The sequence below is a fragment of the Urtica dioica genome, chromosome 5 (genome assembly GCF_054948205.1).
Source record: "Urtica dioica subsp. dioica isolate 48M chromosome 5, U.dioica_male_clone48M_v1_H2, whole genome shotgun sequence".
Classification (NCBI taxonomy): domain Eukaryota; kingdom Viridiplantae; phylum Streptophyta; class Magnoliopsida; order Rosales; family Urticaceae; genus Urtica; species Urtica dioica.
Window position 1 is genome coordinate 39,895,036 of NC_142760.1, and position 13,496 is coordinate 39,908,531.

The 13,496-nt window shown below is 35.9% G+C and overlaps 1 pseudogene; it reads left to right on the forward strand.

The window, feature by feature from the left end:
* Positions 1-8,324: 8,324 nt before the first annotated feature.
* LOC149398452 (uncharacterized) lies at positions 8,325-10,989 on the forward strand (annotated as a pseudogene).
* Positions 10,990-13,496: the final 2,507 nt, after the last annotated feature.

The following is a 13,496-nucleotide window of genomic DNA, read 5'->3' on the forward strand; positions in this document are numbered from 1 at the left end:
GTGTTGGTGGAAGTGGGGTGACACTAATGGACAACGTTGCGATCGACGCGAGGTGGTGTCGGGGCTACAAAAAATTATTATAGTGGTGACGAGATTTGATTTTAATTTAATTTTTTTCCAGTTTTATGGTGCTTGTAAACATTTTAATTTGTTGTTGCGTGTTACTCGATTTGTTTTAGATTGAAGACAGATAAGCCGCCTTCCACTTTCCCATTGTAGGTTTCTTGTTAGGTTTTTGCTTATACAAGTTGAATAGTCATTTTTTCATGGTCATTGTGGGTGTAGAGTTCGACCCTCTTGAATTAATTGTAAATAGGCCGAAAAGCCCAGTAACTCTAGAAAGCCCATGCGACCCAAAACGACATAAGGAATAATATCATTTTTATGAGGTTGTCGTTTGTCATTTGTGGCTGCTAAAAAGTTGATTGATCCTGGCCCATAATAAACTTCATGAGTCCAGCCCATCATCCCCAAGAAGCGTTCGCGAAGTCAAAGTCAGCAGAAGGTGCGCGATCTCGCCATGAGACTCGGAGTGTTAACGATTTCCACCGAGTCAATTCAACTAAGCGATATGACGTGGTGTAACGAGAAGCGATGAAGGTCGAAGTCGCCAGTACATGTCTCCGAGGATTGCGCGCTCCGTTGCGGGATGAATTCATTTCTTACGAGAAGAAATAGACATACTTTTTCGGGTTATATAGGTATATAGCCACACTGTTATAAGGGTTTTAGTTTTAGCCAACCTCCTGTTACTTTCCTATTAATAGCCACAGCAATCTATTTACATCATGTTAAAAGACGTGAATGAACTCAAATAACTCTAGCCAAATTCTCGCTCATTATTTTCAGCCCATTAATTCAAATAGAAAACAAAATATTCGGCCATAACTACTCGCACAAATTGAGGGAGCATTTAAAACTCCATTAATGCAGATATCTATACTCTTTCTTTATCTCTACACAACCGATAAAAACAAAATCAACGCTCTACAACATCGACCGACGCTCCACCCTCTGCAACATCGGCTCCGACACTCGCCCAGCCTCTACAACATCGGCCGACGCTTGTCGATGGTGACGGAAAACGGACTGTGCCTATCGGATTGGATTAGTGGAGGGATTACAGGATTTCTTGTATTATGGTGATCCTTCATTTTTTTTTCTCTCTTCTTCTTCTTCTTCTTCTTCTTCTTTTTCATCGGAATTGCTGGTGGTTTTGAGTGTATGAGATTTGTTTCAGTGATTGTGAATTTGCTGAGATTTTGATTCTGGTGAATTCTTATCCAGTATTGTAAATACGACGTTGATTTACAGTTAATACCAATTGTTTCATCGTGATGCATTGTAAATACAAAGATGATTTACAGTATATTCGTGTAAATAAACTAAAAAAAATTCTGGAAATATTTGGACGTTCTAAAATTATGAAAACAAATAATATCAATAAATGAAGAATATATTAACAGATTTTATCCATAATGAATTGCCACGAAAATATAAACTAATTAGCTAAAGTCAACACTGAAAATTTCCAAATACACGTTAACAATCTTTCCAAATCGGTTAGATTCAAAATTAAAAAAAAAACTGCCTAGTTATTAGCGGGCGTAATAAATAAGGGCAAATGTGTAAAACTAATTCAATTAATAAGATGCCACGTACGCAAGATGGCTATTTACATGAAATTAACGAAAGGTTGGCTAAAACCAAATTGCTAGTGTTTAAGATGGCTATGTAGCCAATTATTTGTACTTTTTCCTTATTATCGCCATTATCATTTTCTCTCTCTCCTCAATTTTATTCTTCGAGCTCGCTATTAGTCGTCCGAATTGTTGACTCGGCCTTTTTTATTGAGATCGTGCTACTAATAAAATGCTTGAACTGTAATAGGTTCTATATCCGTTTATGTGTTGGAAGTATACACACGACTAGCGAATACATGTATTTAGTTTTAGATTCACTCTAACCTAAGCCCGTAGTTTGTTCTTATATTAAGATACTATTCTCTTATATTTATGGATATTGTACATAAATTATGATGAAAAGCTAAGTGCATTTTCTTCAACAAAAAAAGAGTATAAAATGTAAAATATGTATAATCTCGACTAACTTTAGAAAGAAAAAAATTTGATTTTGGAAATAATGTTATCTTAGAACCAGTGTTTTAAATGCCGACGAATTTCGCCAAATTATGCGGCGGCGCATGTGCTGGACAAAAAATGACCAGCGAAAGCTACAATGTCGTTTTTCAACTTTATGTCATTGGAATTTCGCCAAAACGACAAGTCATTTGTCAAACGACGATCGGTCGTTTTCGTTGTCTAAAACTTGATAAAAGTCGTTGACATTCGAGGAAAATTGAACGAAACGGTGTGGATCTAGCGATTGTTGGGCGAGCCACTCCAGCAACGAAACGTCCATCAGCTTCTCTGAGAATCCATTTCGCCAGACATTCAGGTTTGTAGAAAATGGTGGTGAAGAAGCAAGAGAAGAAAAAAAATAAGATGAATGATGAGAGAGAGATTGAGAAAAAGGTTTGCGTATATATCTATAACATAGATAATAAATAGCACATCATCTCCCACTTTCATCCTGAAGCCACCACGTAGCTTCGCCAGGCGGCGACACATGGCGGCTTTCATTTTTTTTCTTCAGAATAATATCAAATTGGTAAAAAAATTATCATTAGGTAAATAAGTTCTTTAATTGCTCTTTTTTAGTGTTTTAACATAATTTTTCTATTTCTTTTTTTTTTCTTTGTTATTTTTCATATTTCCAGATGGGTATTTTCTTCGACTAATTATAACTTTTTACTAAATATTAATATGTTGACAAAAATTAAGAAAATAAATTTGGACGAACAATTTTTATAAAGTAAAATTTTAAAACAAATGGAAAACAAAAATTAATAAAAATAATAATTAAAAGAAATATAAACCGGGAAATTGTTCGCTTAATACGCATATATTTAAATAGAACTTTATTTTCTTCGATATCTCTCTATACTTTTTTTTCTCTTGAACTTTTAATCACTTTTTTATAACTTCGAATATTGTAAAATCAATTATATTATAAAGATATAAATAAGAGACCAATTTTTTTTTTGGATTTTGAATATTGTAAATTCAATTATATTAAGAAGGTATATGTAGGAGAACAAAATATCATATTAATATTATAGAAAACCGTTGATATCTCAATATTTTACCATTGCAAATTTTAACGTTATAAAATCAAATTCTTAACGATTTCAACGTTAAATGCACGCATAGCCCTAAGAAAATGAATGGGCCGTATTTCCCCTATTTGTATTTATATTTGGCAATTTATTAACATTTTTAGAGCAATTTATCCAAATTTCTATAACATAGATAATAAAGAGAATATTTCTCCCACTTTCATTCAGAGGGCGCCACGTGGTTTCGCCATGCGGCGACACGTGGCAGCTTTTAGTTTTTTTGTCCCCTTCATTTTTCTCCATTTCTCTACCCCCTCTCTCTCTCTCTCTCTCTCTCTCTCTCTCTCTCTCTCTCTTGTCTTCTTTCTCTTTCCAACACGCGCGCAAGCGTGTATATTCAACTAGTAATTAATAAGAGAACAATCATATCATACTATTATCTATATTGATAAAAGGCTTATTGAAATAATAATATATATATATATATATATATATATATATATATATTCGATATTTGCTCTTTTATTTAATAAGAGTACTTTCATAGTTTTATTTGTGATTGGTTATGGACAATGGGCATGTGGCATGTGCCTTATGCGTGTGTCACACTGTGTGACTAGAGTACTACAATCTCATTAATATTATATATATATATATATATATATATATATATATATATATATATATATATATATATATATATATAATAAGAGAACAATCATATCATACTATTATCTATATTGATAAAAGGCTTATTGAAATAATAATAATATATATATATATATATATATATATATATATATATTCGATATTTGCTCTTTTATTTAATAAGAGTACTTTCATAGTTTTATTTGTGATTGGTTATGGACAATGGGCATGTGGCATGTGCCTTATGCGTGTGTCACACTGTGTGACTAGAGTACTACAATCTCATTAATATTATATATATATATATATATATATATATATATATATATATATTACAAGTCTTATTACAATCTTTTACTTATGCTTGCAATCAATATATTAACATATTATATATATATATATATATGTATATATATATATATATATCCTTTAGGTTGTTTTAATATTATTATTATTAGCCGAAGCCTTGGGATAGTTATGTAATTGCTCAAATAATAAGGAGTCTTGTGTTACTAAACCAGTCAATTATGAGAAAATATATAATATTACCATCATTGATAATAGTTAAAAATATTACTCGTATTTTATTCTTTAAATTTCTTGAATGGTCCGAGGATTTTATGGAGTGGCGTAAAGAAATGCATGTTCAATGCACTTATAGCGCTATTCCATTATCAGAAAAAGAATTTCCTAAAAACTGGTTAACAGAAGGTCTTCAAATAAAGATCCTATTTCCTTTTCATCTTAGAATTTGGAATCCTACTTGGGGAGATTTGTCCAATTTCTGTCGAATAGTTACCAGAGATTACCAATGATACCTTGATCAAGGTGCACGGCAGGCCCATGCGTCTACGGTCAGATGAATGAACCACCGGGGGCTCGTATGAGAGTTGGTTTGAATTGGTCAGGTGCTCTTTTACCTTGGAACTGCAACATCAATGTCGGAGATGCTTTGGTCCCGGTTCGAACCCGGAACTAGTCGGATGGAATAGACAATTTATTTGGGTTTGCAATGTTATAGTTTGACTTTAACACTTTGTGTTTTCTTCTTTGATATATTTTGTGGTGTGAATTTAAGTAAATATAGAACACTGATATATCATATGTATGATTTCAAGTGTTTTAAATTTAGACTATATTTACAAATATATATATATACTAATTTATTTTGCAACATTATTTTCGTTCGATTTGAAAACGACATTTGAAAACGGTATTTTATTTGTTATTTTTCACGTTTTTTCGGCTCGATTTTCCGTCGACGTGTCGGATTTTCGTAAATAAAGAGACTTGAAGCGGCATCGAAAATGACATGTCAAATGGATGAGTAAAAAATTAGTATATATGACGGGCAGCATGGCAAAAATAATTGTTATATATATATATATATATATATATATATATATATATATGTGTGTGTGTGTGTGTGTGTGAAATTTTAAAAAGTTGACGATAAGTAATAATATTGTTACATGGAAAAGTTATATGAAAAAAGAAAGTCATTTAAAAAAAAATCCTATGCTTGGAAGTTCGCACGTGCTAACATCGGCCTCTTGTAACTTTGGATTATTTATTATTTTGGTTAAATATTATAAGAAAAACAACCCATAGAAGATGTGCTCTGTTTCCAAGTGTGTCACACGTGTTTTAGTCTCACTATCTTACACTTTTATGTTAATACGACGGGAAATGATTTTAAGCGCGAGTACGACTCACAACTTTTCTCAAAAAGTGATAAACACTGTTGTAAACTGTACACTTGTCAATCCTTGAGTGGATCGTTTAAATTCGTGAATCGGGACGAATAGCAGTTCTCTAATACGATAGATACATAGTAAGTATTGATTAACATAAAAAATAAAATTATTACAAGTTATTTCATATAAGATGTCAGCATATATTGCTTTCTATATTAGCCAGGAAAAAAAATCAAGAAGTTGCACAAAGAGCCTCTTACTAAGAGTGTAGAAACGAAACCCAATTTCAACGACAATATCTTAACTTTCCCGGAGTATTATTTTTTAGAAACGCTAATTATGATCAATTTGTAAATAGATAAAAAAACTATACAAGCTCTGCATAAATTCGAGGAATAAAACATTAAAAAAAAACGTATGATGACCGATGAGCTGTGCCATTCTATTGAATTTAAATGTATGGGGATCGGAGCCACCCGGAATAAATGAAGTATGAACTGAATTTGTTCTTTATTTAGTTTCGTTATATATTTTATAATTGATAATTGGATCGATTGATTATCATTCATCACAATTCACAACATGTTTTGCTTGTACAATTTATTTTTATTTTCTACTCTATCACGTGAATCAATTGAAAGGTAGAGAGCTGGTTTTTGTACGCTACTTTATTGTATACGAAATTTAATCATGACTTTTTTTTTTCTTTCTAAAGGGATGTAATCATGACTTTTTTTTTCCTAAAGGGATTTAATCATGACGTCAAATGGACATATTGCAGATTCATGGAAAAATGGAAAGCAACATGTGACTTTTTGGAAGTTGGAATACTAGGAAAAATGGAAAGTAACATGTGACTTTTTGGAAGTTGGAATACTAAAATCTACGATGAGCCCTAAACATTGTTGTTTCCCAGCAAAAAATTCTTTCGTACGTATTTACTACGAAAATGAGCACAATCAATCGGTTCTAGAATTAACTCTTAGGTTCTATCATATCTCAAATTCTCAACACATAAGTATTATGGCATCTTCAAGTAACCATTAACAAATGAGTCAAAGAACCCGGTAGTACAATCAAGAAGTTCATGACCACTTCATGATTTAGACTAAGTCTTAATGTGACCATCATAGCGATAGTGGTTAGTGAGTCGTAACGGTACTTAAACGACACATCAACAACTAAAGTCCGTCCATGTCGTACACTTACCAAAAATGTAGAATGTTTTCACCAAGTGATCAACCTTCACTTTCGTTCCACATAGGGCCGGCCATAGGCTAAGGCGGGCTAGGCCCAAGCCTAGGGCCCCGGATTTGGAAGGGCCCCCAATTTTTTTTTCCTATTTAATGAACGAGGCAACAAGCCTTTCTTCCGCCTGACCTAACGACGCGAGTCACGCGACCTAAATGAAGAGCCACCTGCGAAGAGCTTCTCCTCTGCCTCGGCGACCCAAACGAACGACTCCGCCGCCTCCGAAACGAACGACTCCTCCGCCTCCGCGCGACCCAAACATCCTCTGCGCCATCTCCTCCGCGCGCACGTCAAGTGAAGTGAGCTGGTCAGCACCGAGCGTCCGACTCCGACCGAGCCGGCACCCAGCACCGAGCCAAAATTTCTAAGAACGGATTCGATTCGAATCAAGGTGAGGAATTAGAAAAGGGATTCGATTCGAATCAAGGTGAGGAATTAGAAATTTCTCCCCAAATTTTTACTTGAGATTGAGATTTGAGAATTAGGGATTTCCTTCTCTCTGGTTTGAATTTACCCTGCGTGTTCCGCTGAGTTTGAGCAAGCAATTAGGTAGGTTAATAGGTATTTGATTTTATTTGAGTTTGACTGGAAGAGTCCGTGTATGATTCTTTTCCGCTGAGTTTGATAATTGATTCCCTGGTTTGATTTTTCGCTGAGTTTGATTCCCTGGTTTGATTTTCCGCTGAGTTTGAGCAAGCAATTAGAATTAGGTATTTGAGTTGGAGTTTAATCGGTAAACTTCGATATATATTCGTTTGAGCAAATTGGTAAACTTCGTTTGAGTTTTTATATTCGTATTTGGGAGTAAATTGTATCCAGGAATGCAATTGGCTACATGTATTTGGCTGTAATACAAGTCTCTAATATTAATACAAGTCTCTAATATTAATACAGGGAGCAAATGGGGAGTTTGAACATACCAAGCAATTGTTTTTATGTTTTTTTGCGTGTGAGCATCAGGTATTTGGCTGTAATGCAAGTCTCTAATATTAATAGAGACTGTAAATATCAAGCAATAGTTATGCTTTTTGCGTGTGAGCATATTTGGCTACAACAATTAATTTGGCTGTAATTTTTTTTTTTTGCATCTGATATATTTATGAACTTATTTTTAATTGTTTTCAGCAGTTAATTTAATGAGTTCAATTAGAAGATACAAGTCGGGTGCAAAAAAAGAAAAGAAAAAGATAAAAAAGAAGTTTTACACAAGAGTCAAATTGGTTCTCTCGATAAGTATTTTAAAAAAGATGTGGTTACGGATGAAACAAGAGTTGAAGTCGGGATTGAGAACGAACAAACTAGTCAAAACGAGAACGAGAACGAGAACGAACAAACTAGTCAAAACGAGAACGAGAACGAGAACGAGAATGTGAATGAGAACGAGAACGAGAACGAGAATGTGACCCCGAATGAAGAACACGATAATGAAATAGGTTCCATTTGTTTTGACGAGGATGATCCGGCGAATTGGAAGCAAAGAAATCAAAGTCTTATCGATTTTCTTGTTGAAAAAGGTCCTAAAAGAAACATTGATATGAGATTTCCTAAAGATGAGTCTGATAGAAGTTTCTCTTCAAGTCATTATTGGCGAGTTTTACCGAATGGAGAGAGACAAGACAGGAGGTGATTGGTGTATTCAGCTTCAGTCGATAAAGTTTTTTGCTTTTGCTGTAAGTTATTTGCAACGAATCGTCATAATGTAGGCCTCTTTGGTGATGGAGGTTTAAATGATTGGCATAATATTTCTGCACGACTTTATAGCCACGAGAGAAGTAAGCTACACGTTGACGCTATTGCTAATTGGGTGGATTTGGAAAAAAGGCTTAAACAAGTGTCAACCATTGATTCGAGTTTACAAGAACATATCAACAAAGAAAAGGAGCATTGGAAACAGGTTCTACAAATGATACTTACTGTTGTAAAAAGGCTTGGGAGAAATAATTTGGCATTTCGCGGGGATAATGAAAAAATATATGAAGAGAGGAATGGGCTTTTTCTACAGATGATAGAATTGCTTGCAGAGTTTGATCCCACGATGCAAGAACATGTTCGCCGTATCTCAAAAAAGGAAATTAATTATCATTATTTGAGCCACAAAATTCAAAATGAATTGATTCAATTGATGGCAAACGAGGTGAAACTCTCAATTGTTTCTACAAGCAAGGTTGGGTCTGTAATAATGTTGATGACGACAACGACGAAGATGATGATGATGATGATCTAGCGAGAGGCGTTGCGAGACAGAGAAAGTTGCTTCGGACGATTGTGGATGGTGGGGTTTTGGTGAGTCAAAGGGTGGTGGTGGATCGGAACGGGACCGGGAATTTCACGACGATTGGGGAAGCGGTAAATGCGGCTCCGAACAACACGGTCGGAGGGAATAGCACCTACTTTGTGATACACGTGGTGAGAGGGGTTTATGAGGAGTATGTTTCGATCGGGAGGAACAAGCAGAACTTGATGCTGATCGGAGATGGGATTGATCAGACTGTGATCACCGGGAATCGGAGCGTCGGAGATGGCTGGACTACCTTTAACTCGGCCACTTTTGGTAAGTTCAACTTGTAAATCTCTCTCGGAGATGGCAGTGTGCAGATTCATTGAAATGGCCATGTTTGTTGTTGCAGCCGTGATCGGGCAAGGGTTCGTGGGCATAAACATGACCTTGTGGTTGAAGAGTTTTTTTTTTATAGAGTTAGCAATGAAGAGCAAATGTCTCTAGTAGTGAGGTGTGTGAATATTTCCAAAAATCCAATTGTGGTTGAAGAGTTTTTTTATAGAGTTCATAAAGGTAGATGACACTTCAGGGCTTGGACTCTTTAATGAACTTCTTTATGTTTTGGAGGCTCTTCATCTTAATGTTGATGACATAAGAGGGGAGGGATATGATAACGGTGCTAACATGAAAGGAAAAAATAAAGGTGTACAAAGTAGAGTGCTTGAAAAGAATCCTAGAGCATTTTATTCACCTTGTGCTTGTCATTCTCTAAATCTTATGCTTTCCCAAAGCTGTGTCATTTTTCGGTGTCATACAACGAATATACACATTATTCTCAGCTTCTACGAAGAGATGGAAAGTCTTTAATGATCATGTGAAAGGTCTCACTGTCAAGCCATTGTCGGAAACACGTTGGGAAAGTCGCATTGATAGTGTTAAAGCAGTAAGATACCAAGCCCCGCAGATAAAAGAAGCTTTAATGTTTTTTGGCAAATAGTAATGAAGATGCCAAGACAAAAAGTGATGCTGAGACTTTAGCCGTATACAATATCCAGAATTATGAGTTCTTGTTGGCATTAATTATTTGGCATGATCTGTTATTTGTTGTTAACAACGTGGGCAAATTTCTCCAAACTAAAGATATGCAATTGGATGTTGCCATCAAAGAATTAGAGAGTCTACTTGGTTTTTTGAAGCAATACAGGGAAATTGGATATGATCAAGCTAAATTATAAGCTACAACGATAGCAATTGAGATGGATATAGAGCCCGTGTTCCTTGAAAAACGAAGAGTACAAAGGAAAAGACAATTTGATGACAACGCTAGTGACGCGCTCTCACATTCCGAGGAAGAGTCCTTCAAAATTAACTATTTTTTCTACATTGTTGATCAAGCTATATCGTCATTCCATACTAGGTTAGATTATTTAATCTTACTATTCAACACCTACTATATCAACAAATATTTTTGTTCATAATTTATTGTCATAATTATCTTTGTCAATAGGTTTGTACAGTTTCAGGATTTTGAAAAACAGTTCGGGCTTTTATTTGATTTGAAGAAATTAAAGGTCGCCGATAAACACACTTTAAAGAGTTTCTGCGACAATCTTGCATCATCGATGGAGCATAATGAGATTTCAGATTTAGACAAGAATGATCTCTTCAAGGAACTGGAAATGTTGAGCCATAGTGTCCCAGAAGATACAAACAAAGCAATCGATGTTTTGAATTACATTAAGGACTTGGATTGCATTTATCCAAATGCGTGGATCGCTTACAAAATTATGCTAACTATACCGGTCACGGTTGCCCATGTAGAAAGAAGCTTCTCAAAGTTAAAATTGATCAAGTCTTATCTTCGTTCAACTATGTCGCAGGAAAGATTGAGCGGTTTAGCTACTCTGTCTATTGAAAAAGATATGGTCGAGAAACTTGATTATACGAATTTGATTAGTACTTTTGCATCTAAAAGTGCTAGGCGTGTTATGTTTTGACGAATTAAAAACTTGATTGTAATTTTTTGTTTATATTTAATTTTTTATTGTTATCAAAAGGCCCCAAAATGTTTATTCGCCTAAGGCCCCGGATGAGATCGGGCCGGCCCTGGTTCCACATATATGATTTCAGATACAGCTATCCATGCATGTATCAATCATCGATCAAGTTTTAGTTCACTGCCCGAACTTAGATGCCCAACATGTAATTCAGTTTAATACAGAGACTAAAGATGATAGTTGTTATTGATTCTAACTAGAAAACAACTCACTAATCAATAATGCTAATAAAGTAAACTTCTTATTAAATTCAGTAATCATTTATGTTTATTTTATAATCTTCAGTGGACAATAATCCTAACAAGTGCGATGGTTGAAACTGATGGGGTTGATGATTTGGTGGATGAAACAGCTTCGACGGTGGCGAGGACCTTGGTTCTTTCCAAAGGCGTTGCTGAAAGTAACAACAATGAAGAGGTTCATATGCTTGCCGGCAAACTAATTGTGAGGTAGCCGCTCGGAGCGAAAAAAAAAATTCAAGAAGGTTTGGTGAACGTGTGGAGATGCCAAAAGTTGTGAACGGTGAAGGAAGTCAAACCAGGACGAGTTTCATTTCCGAATGCTGGAGGACATGGAAAAATTCATTCGGAGGCGACCGTGGACACCGGACCTCATGGACACCGGACCTGCTCATACAGGAAATAAACTTCAAAATTTCTCATTTTGTGGAAAGCTTCTATGGTTTGTCGTCGACATACTAGACAGAACACTGTGCTAAGAACATGACAAACATGGTGGGAAATTTCAAAGGAATGATTGGTTGATCTGGGAACGAAATACGCGTAAGAGTATTTCTGGATGTGAGTGAAAGTTTATTTTCCGTTTTCTTTCTTAAACAAGAAAACATGCTATTCCTTTGGTTTCAATGTAGATATCAAATTTTGGGTAAATTCTGCTTCAAATATGGTTTGCTAGGCCATGATGAACCTCAATACAAGCAAGCAAAAGTTACAATGATTACCTCGGATCATTCCCCGATTGTGCGGATGTACGGGTCCTGGATAAGCGCAAATCTCAGTCCAAGACATCCTTTCGACGCTCTGGCGAGACTTGTGGGCACCATGAACGTTCATGTCAGGAGAAATGGATATGAAGTTGAAGGGAGTGAAGTCAGAAGAAACGATGAATTGGAAATACATTCCGCTTTGACAAAAGAAGGAAAAAAGGCGTTGAAAATGCCTCCGGAGAAGAATAGGCCCAGCTTTGGAGAAGGTTCCTCGAAAAAAGAAGGTATGGCTGGGAAATACAATGGGCTGAAGCTTGCTACTTCATATCTCTCACACGTGGCAGCTAAAGATCTGCGCCCCTACCTGGGCCTCGGGGGTATTGTTGGAGCGGCTAAAGCGAATAAAGTACTCAGAGATGGTGGAAACAACAGATATCTGGAAACTAAGGACAATGTAGGTACGAGAATTACGCCAGTCAAGGAGGGACACAGAGGAGTTTCAAAACCAAATATGGAAAAAGTAAGATGGATGACATTCCTCGGATCGGAGTTGGCAGCATTATAAACGACAAAGGAAACTACGAATGAGACTCTATAGTTATGGTGCTATATGAAGACAACCTGAGGGAGGTGGGGCCTCATTCCCATAAAAACCCTATGCAAATTGAAGGTGACCTATTTGTTTTGATAATGGGGCGAAAAAGCCCAGATGCGATTTGGAAAACAAAGAGGACCCGATGAATTTAATGAAGCACAAGAATGAGCTCTTTGATGTCGTTGTGTCGGACCAGATGGACTATGACAATAGTAGTGGAGAAAATTTTAAACGCGGGCTTTATTGAATGGAAAAGAGACAACAACTCAACAAAAAGAGTTTTCCAATTTTGCCTTGGATTTCAAAGTGGCTTTCAACCAAGGAAGAGTTTAGAGTGATAACAAAGGGAATTTATCCTTACGGAAAATTCTCAAGGCTAAGAGAAGAAATGGAGGGACAAAAGTTGGAGAGAAAAAGGAAGAAGGAAAGATTGGCATGGCCAAGGAGAGAGAGGTATCTACACCAATTGCTACAAGATTTAAGAGAGCTAGGTTGAGTTTTTTGGGCGAAGAAGCGGTGGGCGCTAATGGTTTGGCTGGGGGTATGTGTATTTGGTGGAGAATAGGTATTATTCTTGATATTTGGAAGTTTAGAAAAATAATCTTTGGGCCGTGATTAGAGGGTCAATAATTCGAGGGATTGGAACCTTTTTGGCACCTATGGGCCTCCTTATGATAGTGATAATTTTTTTTTGGATTCTCTTAGAACTACCATCACTAAAGTAAGGAGGCCTTGTGCAGTTATGGGGGACTTAAACCTCGTGTTGGAACATAGTGATAAACAAAGAGGTAAAAGAGTGTCGTCGGCTAAAGAGGGATTCTACAGAAGTTTCTCCACTTTATGGGGGGTGTAGACCTTGAGGTTAATATCAAGATATTTACTTGGTCGAATGGAAGAAAGGTGGGT